This window comes from Balaenoptera borealis, assembly GCF_965194805.1.
Source record: "Balaenoptera borealis genome assembly, chromosome: 13".
NCBI lineage: Eukaryota > Metazoa > Chordata > Mammalia > Artiodactyla > Balaenopteridae > Balaenoptera > Balaenoptera borealis.
Window position 1 is genome coordinate 16,412,753 of NC_138870.1, and position 12,674 is coordinate 16,425,426.

The window sequence follows — 12,674 nt, forward strand, 5'->3', positions numbered from 1 at the left end:
TAATGCCATTTGCAGCAACATGGATGCAACTAGAGATGATCATACTAAGTAAGTCAGAAAGAGAAAGATAAATGCCATATGATATCACTTATATGTGGAATCTAAAATATGACACAAGTGAACCTATCTATGAAACAGAAACAGAACCACGGACATAGGGAATAGACTAGTGGTTGCCCAGAGGTGGAGGGGTTGTGGGGGGAGAGGGATGGAGTGGGAGTTTGGGATTAGCAGATGCAAACTGGTATATATAGAATGGATAAACAACAAGGTCCTACTGTATAGCACAGGAAACTATATTCAATATCCTGTGATAAACTATAATGGAAAAGAATATGAAAAAGAATATATATATATATGTATAACTGAGTCACTTTGCTGTACAGCAGTAATTAACACATTGTAAATCAACTATACTTTAATTAAAAAGTTAACAAACAAACAAACAAGAAAAACAAAGCTTGTGGATATAGGGAGAGGTGGAGAGTTGGAACCTTTTTGTAATCTGTATAGAACATGTGCCCCTAAATTTACTGAACCCATTTGAAGTTCATGGTTCCTCTGTCTCAAATAGGGGATTGCACTTGACCCTGGTCACTCTGCTGATCATGTACTTCAGCTACGCAGAAAATTAAGTGGACCTGTGTGTATAAGTCTCTTCTTTATTAAATCAGTTAGTTCCTAACTCCTGTAGAGCAGGGTTATTTTTTTTTTCCCCCTTTCATGATGTGTTTAGTTGGTTTGGTAGTCTCCCTGGGCTTTGTCATTTTAAGGTTCAGAATGGGGCCTAGTGCCTCAGTTGTGGGGTGTGGAGAAGATATTGTAGGTTTCAGTGTATTTAAGAAAGCTCTCAAGTAGATAACCTCCCCTGTCCTACCATACCCAGAACCCATTGACCAGGCACTTGCTGTCATATTACCTCCCATGTTTTATTTTCCTCCTGGTACTTAGCACTGGCTCAAATTCTTGTTCATATACTTTTTGGTTATTTGTCTTCCCTTACTGAGATGTAAGCTTCCCAAGAGCAGGGACCTCCTCTGACCTGTTCACTACTGAGTTCCCAGAGCTTAGAAGAGTGCCTTCCTCTGCTTAGGAGATGCTCAATAGAGATTTGTTGAATATTTATAATAAAAATTTTGTGATTAAACAAGTCCGCAGCTCATTAAAACACAGCGTGTTATGTGCTATGTCTCTGGTACATTGTAGACACTCATTAAGTGTTTATGGAACCTTTAGGGAGGGTCGTGGGCAGTGGGAGCTCAGAGAAAATGAATAGTTGGAGCCACCAAGGGTTTTTCCAGATGAATGTGATGAAAGACAGATGAGCAGGAGAGTTTAGAGTATGATAGATTTGTTGAAATGTTAGACTGTTGGATTTCAGGCTGGGAAGGAAGGAAGTGGAGCAAGAAGGAATCTGATGAACTAGAACAGAGATTCTCCCAAGACCAGAGACCCCAGAGAGGGAGAGTAGTTAGACATGCCTGCTGGAGGTTGGGGGTCGTGTGGATGCAATATGATCGCTGATGTGCTGGTGATTTCAGATTATGTGCCAGGTTATGGGCATGATGGGGTCCTGGGATTAAGGAAATGAATGGCTCAAGTGGTTGAAGGACCTTGAGGAGGGGGGAATTAACAGCTGTTGTTTGAGAGGGTGCAGCAGGACAGCTGGTGTCCTTAGGGGAAAGTCCTTAACAGCCAGGATATTGGGGGTGATGCTTTGAGGAGAGGTTTGCTAACAACGGAGCACCGCTTCCGCAGGAAGTTTCTTTACAAGACAGAGGCGGGGTGGAGGCTAAATCAGGGACAGACCGAGCAAAGCCTGGACAGACCCAGCAAATGCTGGGTCAAGGGATGGATTGGGAAGGGGACTGGAGATGGTATTAACTTGGGCGTTGAGAGGCTCGATGGATTTAGTTTCAGTAGAATCTTAGAGAAAAGTGACCCTGGGACTAACCAGACAAGAGGCCGTGACTCATTTGGCCAAGGGTAGTGGTCAGCCTGGAAGTTCTGGGCTCTGCCTGTGTGGAGGGATTTTAGGTGGAACTCATGGGAGTTTACATGAGTTCTAAACAAATGTGTTCTCATTTATTGCTTCAGTATTTTCATTGTAGGTTTTTCAGAATATTTTAAGTATCTTTTTAAATTAGAAATGGCATTTTCTAAATGTAAACTATTAAAAAATGTGAAACTGATATATGGAAATACTGAAGGACAATGATTTAATCAATTTGTGTAGCGCTATTTATCATCTAAAATCCAAGGATTAGGATTTTCAGATTAGTATTTTAATCTATTTTTTGGTCAAAATTTTTTACATAGGTATTAATCAAAGTAGATATTTTAAATGTAAATATTTAATCTCTTCTTTTTGCTGTTAGTCATTTTGAAAGTCCAAACTGTGTGGTGAACTGGGGCAGAATTTCATAATCTTTAAAACACAAAGTTGCCTAATAGGCAACAAAGTAGGAATGACAGCAGTGGAAGATTTTACAAAGTCCCAGAACCACCTGGCAATAATTTTAGGAAAAACTTTTGACTATAAGCTCATAAATAGGGACTCTGTAACATAAAGAATAATTAATAGAAATTAGTTTCTTGCCTTTTAACCCTTTGGTCAGACTTGTTCCATTGAAATGAGCAAGGCAGGTTAAAATAATCTACAGAATTTAAATTGTCTGCTTGTGCAATACAGGTGAGTTTATTTTACATAGCAACAAATTGTCTAAACTCTGTGGGTTTAGACAATAAACAAATGTTTATTTTACTACTACTTGTGTCTGATGCTAAGTACTTTTTTAAACTTTTTTTTTGAGTATGTGTTTTATTTCATTATGAAAAATTTGATACATACCAAATGAGTATAACATTTGTCGGACATAAAGAAAAATACGATGATCACTGCACCAGATACTCAGCTTTAAAAAGAGAACATGTCTCAGACCTTTGGAGCCCCCTCTTGCCCCTCCTTGATGCCATTTCTCTGTCGTTCCCCCTACCCCTTGCCCCCATGGGCAACCACCATCCTGAGTGTTTATAACATTCCAATGGTTTTCTTTAAATTTTAACCACATATGTTTGAGTCCATATACAATGCATGGTTTAATTTCCCCAGCTTCTTCTTGTAACTTCATAAAAGTGAAGACGTTCTGTATGTGATTTGCTTATTTTGTTAAACATAATTATTTGTGAGATTCATCCCAAATTGATGTGGTTCATTTTTATGACTGTGTTCAGTGTCTGATTATACTACAGTATAAACATTACCCATTGGTGGACATGTGTTTGCTCTTTTTCTCTATGGCTTTATGTGAGCATTATCATATGTCTCCTCATGCACGTTTGCAAGTTTCTCTCAAACATATAACTAGGAGTATAATCGAGGTGGTAAGGTGCATTTCGACTTCATTGAATAAATCTAAATTATTTTCCAAAGTGGTTGTACTGTTGTACTCCCTCCAGCACTATATGAGTTCTTATTGCTTCATATCTTTGTTAGTACTTCATATTGTCCAACTTTTACATTTTGGCCAGTCTGGTGGTTGTCAAATGTTTCCTAATTGTGGCTTTTACTTTGAATTTCCCAGGTTAATGAAATTAAGCATCTTTTATTAGGTTCATTATATATGTTTCTTCCTCTGTGAAATGTGCTTATATCTTTTGTCTACTTTTCTTTGTGTCTTTTTTCTTTGGATTTTGAGGAATTTTTTTTCTTTATTAAACATAGATAGTAATCTTTTGCAAATCTACTCTTTGGGTTTGTATCTTGCCTTCACTTTTTTTAAAGGTTATAGTCCCTTTATAATTATTATAAAATATTGGCTATATCCCCTGTGTTGTACAGTATATCCTTGTAGCTTATTTTTATACATAATAGTTTATATCTCTTAATCTACACGTATCTTGCCCCTCTCCCCTTTCCTCTCGCCACTGGTAACTACTAGTTTTTTCTCTATCTCTGAATCTGTTTCTTTTTTGTTATATTCACTAGTTTGTTTTATTTTTTAGATTCCACATATAAGTCATATCATACAGTACTTGTCCTTCTGTCTGACTTATTTCACTTAGCATAATACCCTCCAAGTCCATCCATGTTGTTGTAAATGACAGAATTTCATTCTTTTTTTATGGCTGAGTTGTATTCCATTGAGTATGTGTGGGTGTGCATGTGTGGGTGTGCGTGTGTGTGTGTATGTATATAAAATCACATCTTTATCCATTCACCTGTTGATGGACACTTAGGTTGCTTTCATATCTTGGCAGTTGTAAATAATGCTGCTATTGCTGCTGTGAACATTGGGGTGCATGTATCTTTTCCAATTAGTGTTTTGTTGCCTTCACTTTTTTTTTTTGATAAATTTATTTATTTTATTTATTTATTTTTGGCTGTGTTGGGTCTTTGTCACTGCGTGCAGGCTTTCTCTAGTTGCGGCAAGCGGGAGCTACTCTTCATTGCGGTGCGTGGGCTTCTCATTGCCATAACTTCTCTTTGCAGAGCACGAGCTCTAGGTGCACGGGCTTCGGTAGTTGTGGCGTGTGGGCTCAGTAGTTGTGGCTCGCAGGCTCTAGAGTGCAGGCTCAGTAGTTGTGGCTCACGGGCTTAGTTGCTCCGCGGCATGTGGGATCTTGCCTGACCAGGGCTCGAACCCGTGTCCCCTGCATTGGCAGGCGGATTCTTAACCACTGTGCCACAAGGGAAGCCCTGCCTTCACTTTTTTTAAGGGATCTTTTGATGAATATATAATTGTTTATCAATCTTCTGTAAGTCATGGCAGATTTTTTTTTTTCTTTCCAGTCCTTTTATCTTTTTCCATTCTACCCTTTGTATTTCTTTATGTTTCTGGTTAGTACCTCCAGTGCAATGATAAGTATTAATAGAAGCAACTACAGCTCTGACTTAAAAATAACTGCTTCTAATTTTACCATTAAGAATGATATTTAATGAAGATTTTTGGAGGGTATTCTTTCTAGGTTAAGAAAAATCTCTGCTATTCCTAGTTTGGTAAGAACTTTTATTAGGAGTGAGTGTTAAATTTTATCAAATAGTTTTTCTGCATCCATTTAGATGAATTTTTTAAAATTTTCTAACTCAGCAAATTACTGTGAATTGTGTTTAATACACTTGTTAATGGTAAGCCAACCTTTCATTCTTGGAGTAAACCCAACTTGGTCATGATGTACCTTCTCTTTTACACATTGCTTCATTGGGCCTGTTGATATTTTGTTTAGGACTTTGCCATTTGCGATAATAAGTGAAGTTGCCTTGTAAATTCCCTCTCTGTACTGTCATCGTCTGGCTTTGAAATCAAGGTTGTTCTAGCCTCAAAAAATGAGTTGGAAGGTATTCCACTTTTTGTGTCCTGGAAAAGTTTGCGTGAGATTGGAATCAGTTGCTGAGAAAGGTATATTAATAATTTTCAACTGTTTCTCTGTGAAGTTCTGTTTTGTTTTGTTTTTTAAGTTTTGAAATTACATTATCAGGATGCATTTAAGTGTAGAATTGTTATGTTTTGTTAAGTGTAGACTGTGTCATCAGAATGAAGTCAACATTTTATCCTGGGGAGTTGACCTCTACCTCCATTTATACTTATGGTCTTGCCTATTTGTCTGATTTTAATATATCATACCAGCTTTAACAAAATTTTTTTAATCTGGAAATTTAGTTTATATTTGTTGCGATTACTGGTATATTTAAAATTATTTCTGCCTTCTTATTTTGTGCTTTCCTCTTTTATACTTTCTTCTTTTGCCTTTTTTTTTTTGGAGCGGGGTGTTTAAAAGGGTAATACATATATTGTCTTTTACATTAGACCCAAAATACTTAGTAGTAGATAACAAATTTTCCCCTCAGTAGTTGACTTTACAAGAAAGATAGATTTCAGTATGTACCACAAGTTCAGTAAGAAGTTATTAGAGGAAAAGCCTGATAAAATCCCTTCATAATTTTGGAAGAAGTTATTCTAAAGAAGAGTACTGATCTTTGTTTAGTGGGAGGAGTTAAATGTTGGTTAAATGCTTTTCACTTTTTTTTGTTTGTACTTATTGATGGAAACAGGGTGTTTGGTGTGTTTTTTAGACTTAAACACTAGAGTCTACTGTTAATAGTCTGATATTTATACTGGCTTTCAGTGATTTAAAATAAAATGTCATTTTTTATCAGGACACCAGGCAATATCAAGTGACTTCTGTTCTAAGGTCTGTACCTTGTGGGCACAGAGAAATGATAGGCTTTGTCCTGAGGGGTTCATATGCCCCAACATTATATATTGATGTTAAATCAATGTGAGGTAAGAGTGAGAAACCCCTTTCTTTGTATGTCAGTATTGGGCTAACCCTCTGGGTTCATACAAGCATGGCTGAAGCATAGAGTGGAAAATGAAGTGAAGGGGGGAGAAGCAGTAAAGGAACAGTCAGAAAAGCAGGAAGGAATACTACTGGAAGTATGCAAGTGGACAGAGTTGCCTGTCTTTAAACAGATTATTTTAAAGGTGTGCATAGGAGCTCTTGGTACTTATCTGAAAGCTCGTTTTCACATACTGGGAAGATCTCAGAAGCTCTGTGTAAAATAACTGGTGTGTTTTTATATTATCAACTTTTTACCTGGTAAGATGGAAGTCCAGACAGTTCTAAACTTGTTTTGATCATGAGATTAAATACAAATGCTTTTTATTAGATGCTCCTGAATAATGAACCCAACCCCATCTAGTAAGAGAGCCCCTGCCAGGAATGGAAGAAAGCAAGATTCTTTCTTATTAAGTCCTTAAACCTTAGTTTTTTTTCAGGTCCCATTTGTGTACTGTTCTGTTAGTCTTTAGTCAGACATCTACCTGATTACTGCAGTTTGGGGATCTGTAAGATTTTTTAATAAGCTTTGGAATCCCCCATATCAGGACTTCAAATGTAAACTACTTAGAGTCAAGTGGAATATGTGTTCTTCCGCAAAAGAAGATAACAGTTTAAAAGAGTGAATCATAGTCTTGGGCATACAATATCATTAATCTTTAAAATTTGTTAGTGCTCTGCACACAAGATTGCAAAGGGTTCATGCACTTAGGCGACAAGATTCTATCAGAGATAGAATTACTTCTCCTAATCCTCATAATAAATCAAACACATGGGGAAAAATAGTGACAGTTTCTGGCTTCTGTGGCACTGAGTGTGATAACACCTACTGACCCAAATATCCTAATACGCCCTGAAACAACTCACATGGCTCTCTGAAGCTAACTCATCTCTGATTGAAGATCTTCTTTGTCTTCAGAGACATTCCTGAAAAGTGTACATTGAATGAACCGTCCTTCTCTCTGTAATAGTTGATATAGGCAGACCCAGGTGTACAGAGAAGGTAATTTTTATAATTAGTACTTTTGTTTGCTTTTTGAGAGGATTATTTGTATTAGGAAGTACTTTCCATTTTAGAATCTTGCTTTTTGAGGTTTCCTGTATCAGTTATTGTCTCTCAAGGTTAGTATTGCAGGGACCTCCCTGGGAGCATGTTCTCTAATTGGCAGAGGGATCAAAAGGTTAGATAGGAGCGTTTCCTTGCTTTGTTTTCTTTCCTTTAGGGAATGGAGCCAAGCCAGTCATTACAACTTCTGTGAGACAGAACAGGAGGTAATTGGAGATTTTTATAGAGCAGTGTGGAAAGTTGACTCTTTACTTTAGAAAGTTGGTTGTATGGAGTTTCTCAGGTAAAAACCATGTGTTATTGGTGAAACTATATATATGACACTGAATTCTTATGTTTCGGTCTTGGTAAGAAGGCACCCAAAAATCCAGTATGCCATTTAGAGTAAATGCTTCTTGGATGTAAAATGATAACACTGCTGTTAATTCCTTAAGGTGATCAGCTTCTAAGACTTTTTCTTTTTTCTAGCTTTATTGATAAATAATTGACATAGTCTAAGACTTTTTCTTAAAACAGAACTTCCAGCAGTAATATTTTCATTATAGCCTTCTCACACATTTGTTTGGTCTGACCTCTGGTTAGGAATTATGGTTCTGTTCCCCTGTTTTACAGAACGTGAAAATTCATGCATTTATTTAAATATTTGAGCCCCTAATTTCTGTCAAACATTGAGCATCTATTGGGAATAATTAACCAGACAGACTTGGCCCTTACCCTTACTTATGTTGTAGTCCAAACACAAAACCCCTTACATTGAGTTAAATTACAAGTCAGAAGTTTTACGAATTCAAATTAATTTTTAATTGCATGAGAAAAGATGAAATTAACTGAATATGTTACATAATCTGCCAGGCCCTGGGATGCAGAGGTGAAATAGGCAAGGTCTCCAAACTAGAAATTCTCAGAATTTCATAATAGATTTTGATAGTTATTATTTAGTAATGTAACAATATTTGTCTAATACCTACTGTTTGCTAGGTATGGTGCCAGATGCTAGGGATAACACATTGCATGATAATAATGGGAGAGGATTTTTTGGTTTGCTTTTTGTTTTTTCAAATTTTGAGAAAACAGTTATTTGAATCAGAGACAACTTTCACTTTTACTTGTATTTTAAGTTTTTGTCTATTTGTTTTATGTAATATCTGCTGTTTATGGAACACTTACTACGTCCAGGTACTCTGCTGAGTGTTTTATCTGCCTTACGTCATTTACTGCATACATTTTACGGACCTATCCACCGGTTTTTGAGCATTTATATATTCAAAAACCTTAAAATGAGGACCTCAAACCTTAAAGAACTGGCAGAGTTGGAATTCAAACTTGGGATGGGTTGGCAGTTGTGGGGCTGTAACCTACCCAAAAAGATCTTTTAGCAGTTGAGTTTTATGGTAAAACTTCCATTTACAGTATAAGTAATAGATGATCAGATTATTAAAATTCACCAGATCAAAAAAGAGGCAGTCGAAGATTTGTGATACCCAACTATGGAATTTATTCATCATCTTATGTAACCAATATCATATATATTATGACCGGCTTTAAAAAAAACTTCCATACTTCCATATTTCAACAAATATGACTATTGCTATAAACCTAGGGTCAAGTTTATAATGAAACTGAAAAAACAAAAATTCCATAAAATTAGGTTGAAAATTAGTGTATTTTCTTACAGTCAGGTGTCCTGTATAAAGGGAGTGTCTTATGCTTGATGGCATTAAAAATCGGTAGCTTGAAGAATGTCTTTTTTAGTAAAGTTTTGAATTTCTTATAGGTTCTGGGCTTCCATTGACCTTACAGTTCTCCATTTAAGAGACTAGCAGAGAGAGTAGTGTCTAAGGTAGCTCTAAGGAAGACATTCATCTGCTGTAGTGTTGCCTTGTCTCCATCTGAATATATCCCTGCCTCCCTGATTTCTCTGGCTAGAGTAGAAATCTTGTATCGTTTTTGAAGGGTAGAGAACAGGGCCATTTGCAGTTGTGATCTGTGGCATTAACTGACCTCAGTCTGTACTGAGTTGCTTTATTATTTCCCTAATTATCTTACCACAGCAAATCAGGTGTGATTTTTAACTTGCCCATCTTTCTTGTATTTTAGGTTACTTATAAGTGAGGAGGCATCTCTTTTGTCATTTCTGATTTTAAATGGCATTAAATTAGAATTAACTCCTGAGTAATTCAACTGATGTTGTACAACTTAGAATATAAACAAGACAATAGATTACTGAAGCTAACATTCCAAGTAATTTCTTTTTTTAATCAATCAATCAATCAATCAATTTTGGCTGCGTGGGGTCTTCGTTGCTGTGTGTGGGCTTTCTCTAGTTGTGGTGAGCGGGGGCTACTCTTCGTTGCAGTGCGTGGGCTTCTCATTGCTGCAGCTTCTCTTGTTGTGGAGCACGGGCTCTAGGCGCACAGGCTTCAGTAGTTGTGGCGCGTGGTCTCAGTAGTGGTGGCGCATGGGCTTAGTTGCTCTGTGGCATGTGGAATCTTCCCGGGCCAGGGCTCAAACCCATGTCCCCTGCATTGGCAGGTGGATTCTTAACCTCTGCGCAACCAGGGAAGTCCCTGCAAGTATTTTCTAGTGTGCCTTTAACTTTTGCTGGGCACAAATGGAAATTCTCAGCCTCTGACTGTCATAAAAAGGGGTTGTTACCGTTTAGTAATACAAATTAAAACACAGCTGGGAATGAAGTATTTAGCCCAGTCTCACAGACATTAGCCTCCTTCTGTTTATTTCCTCCTGTTTGTATTCCTAGAAGCAAACAGCTGTGCATTCAATTTTATTCTTTATTCCTTTACTTAAAATCTGGATCTCAAAAGAAGCAAACTGGGCATTTAGGCTTAGAAAAATTGCCTTATCTTTTTTAGTTGAAACAATGATTGATCCATAATGTTAAAAAAATTTTTTGAAGTAGATTTACCCACAATTTCACCGTCACCCATTTTCATCTAGCTATAGCCATAATCTTTGTATCCTTTAGTAATCTGCTGTTTTCACTAGATGGTTGCTGTAACATTTTCTTACACTTCCATAGAGTCATTAAAATGTTAACCTCTGCATAGTATTCCATTGTTCAACGTTTCATTTAAAACTCTATGCAGTTCACTTAGTTCCAAAATAACATTACTTTCAGTAATATGAATAACATCCATTTTGAGCTTTACTGTCCAAATGTCCTTTCTGGACATTGTACTAATTAAATATTAGTATTCTCTTAAAGCCATTAATGTTGTGCAAATTAGCATAGGTTAAAAGTTTCAGTTCAAAGAAAGTCAGGTATGAGTAAATGAAAACTTTTAATTTGCACGGTTGAAATTACTACCCAAAGTATTTGAGGTATTTCTTAGTCTCAAATCTACGCAAGGCCTTGAGGGATGTGTCAAAGGCCTTGGTGAGTTCATTTTTTATGTAGTGTATATGTAGCAGTGTTCATGCATAGTAATTTTTGTGTAATTAGTAGTAGAAGGCTGTTTATTATAGCAAGTTGATGTGACTCCTTCAGCTGATAATCTGTCTATAGTGGGATTAAGGTGATCTTACCAATAGGGCATAGTTGGCTTCTGTGATTTGTTTAGTGATAGGTCCCCACATAACTCTCATACATAACATATTATGTATCTGTCATCCATGGACTTATTTTCACGCTGTTAAATCTATTTTTTTAGTGTATATTATAAACAACTTTTTGTAATATAGTGCTTTCTTCTAATTTTATTTATTGTATGACATAGAGATATACTATAATCCCAGTGTTGTTCATTGTTTTCAGATAAAGTCCTTGTTATTGGACACTTGGATAATCACCTCCTCCCCATTCCTATCATCATTATCATCATTTATCTTGTATGATTTTGTAGGCCAAATCATAAATTATTCCTTTTCTTTTAAACCAAAGAATTTTTAACTTTAGTTATTATATGGCAGCCAAATGGGGCATAACAATATATTATGTGAAGTAAAATTTTGTTCCTGAGTATAAAAGAAATGCTCCTACTGGGAAATATAGAAAATTAATACCAAAAAAATACCTATACTCTACCATCCACATATACAAACTGTTGACATATTTTTAGTTTTCTTCTTATACATTTATACACATAAGGGAATTGGGATCATAGTATATACATTCATAACTTGATTCCATTAATATGGCTGCAGTTTTTCTATTAAATAAATTGTCTTCTACATCTTTCTAGTAATTACTGGAAAAGCAATACATGCTGATGATAAATTCAGGCAGTTTATATAAAGGGGTGTAAGAGGACTGAAAAAGTTCCTATGCTTTCAGCCCCACTAGTGACAATTTCTTATTCTATAATGACTACACAGTATTGTATTATGTAGATGTATCATAATGTATTTCATTAATTTCCTATTTTCAGTGGTTAGTTTTCTAATCCTTTTTGTTAAAATAATTTAATTCTATGATAAACATCCTTGAACATAAATTCCTTAGGACATTTTTTTTTTAGATAAGTTCACAGTTGTATTGATGGGTCAGTGAGTTTGAATGTTAAATTTTTGACGTTTTATAGTAAGGTATTTTTAAATTAAATTTAGTGGGAGGGTGCAAAGGCTTTATAATTTTAATGTCCTAAGAAATAATTTTGTTGCTACTTGAATATTCTATGGCTAAATACTAAAAGAAAATCAATAGTAATAATAGTGTTAAGAATAATAATAGCTCGTATTTATAAAAGAAAGCAGTGAGGTTTTTGCTTTCATTTAAATCAAAGGATTTGTTATAGAAACACATATTAATATTTTATATTAGAAGTGTTCAGAATATTCCCTAAAGAAAGAATATAGGAAAACTTAAGTATTTTTTATGGAATTTTTTTCTTTCACTCTTCAATTTTACCCTCATTTTTTGAAAAGAAGAGAAAAGCAAAATTTTCTCTCTCTATCTCTCTCATAGCTTATTTTGAGTTAATCATTGGTTTTTCACTGGGAAAACACTTTCGTGAATATCATAAAACTTCCATCTGAATTGGCCAAAATATGTTTCTCTGTCTTTCCAAAGACTGAAATGTTAACCTCATTTGTAAGAAAATCCTTAATGTGTTCTGAGCAGACAGTTTAATAGTTAGCTACATATTAAAACACACAGCCAATACCCCTTTCCCACTCCGTGATTCCAACATGCACCAAAGGTTACTGTTTTAAACTTGCAGATTTAACAGATAGGATCTTGCACAAAGTGAAGGTCAACCTTTTATAGATTCAAAATGGAAGCTTTACTTTCTAAAGTGTGTTGGCTACTCTT

The 12,674-nt window shown here is 35.7% G+C and overlaps 1 protein-coding gene across 28 annotated transcripts in view; it reads left to right on the forward strand.

The window, feature by feature from the left end:
• Nucleotides 1-12,674, forward strand: part of PLEKHA5 (pleckstrin homology domain containing A5) — a 236,855-nt gene that overhangs the window by 19,782 nt on the left and 204,399 nt on the right. The window contains exon 1 of one of the 28 annotated variants that reach the window (XM_082351884.1): nt 1-5,399. The exons of the other annotated variants lie outside the window; for them this stretch is intronic. The gene's annotated coding sequence lies outside the window, so the exon portion shown is untranslated. The remainder of the gene's footprint in view (nt 5,400-12,674) is intronic. 28 annotated transcript variants of the gene reach the window in all.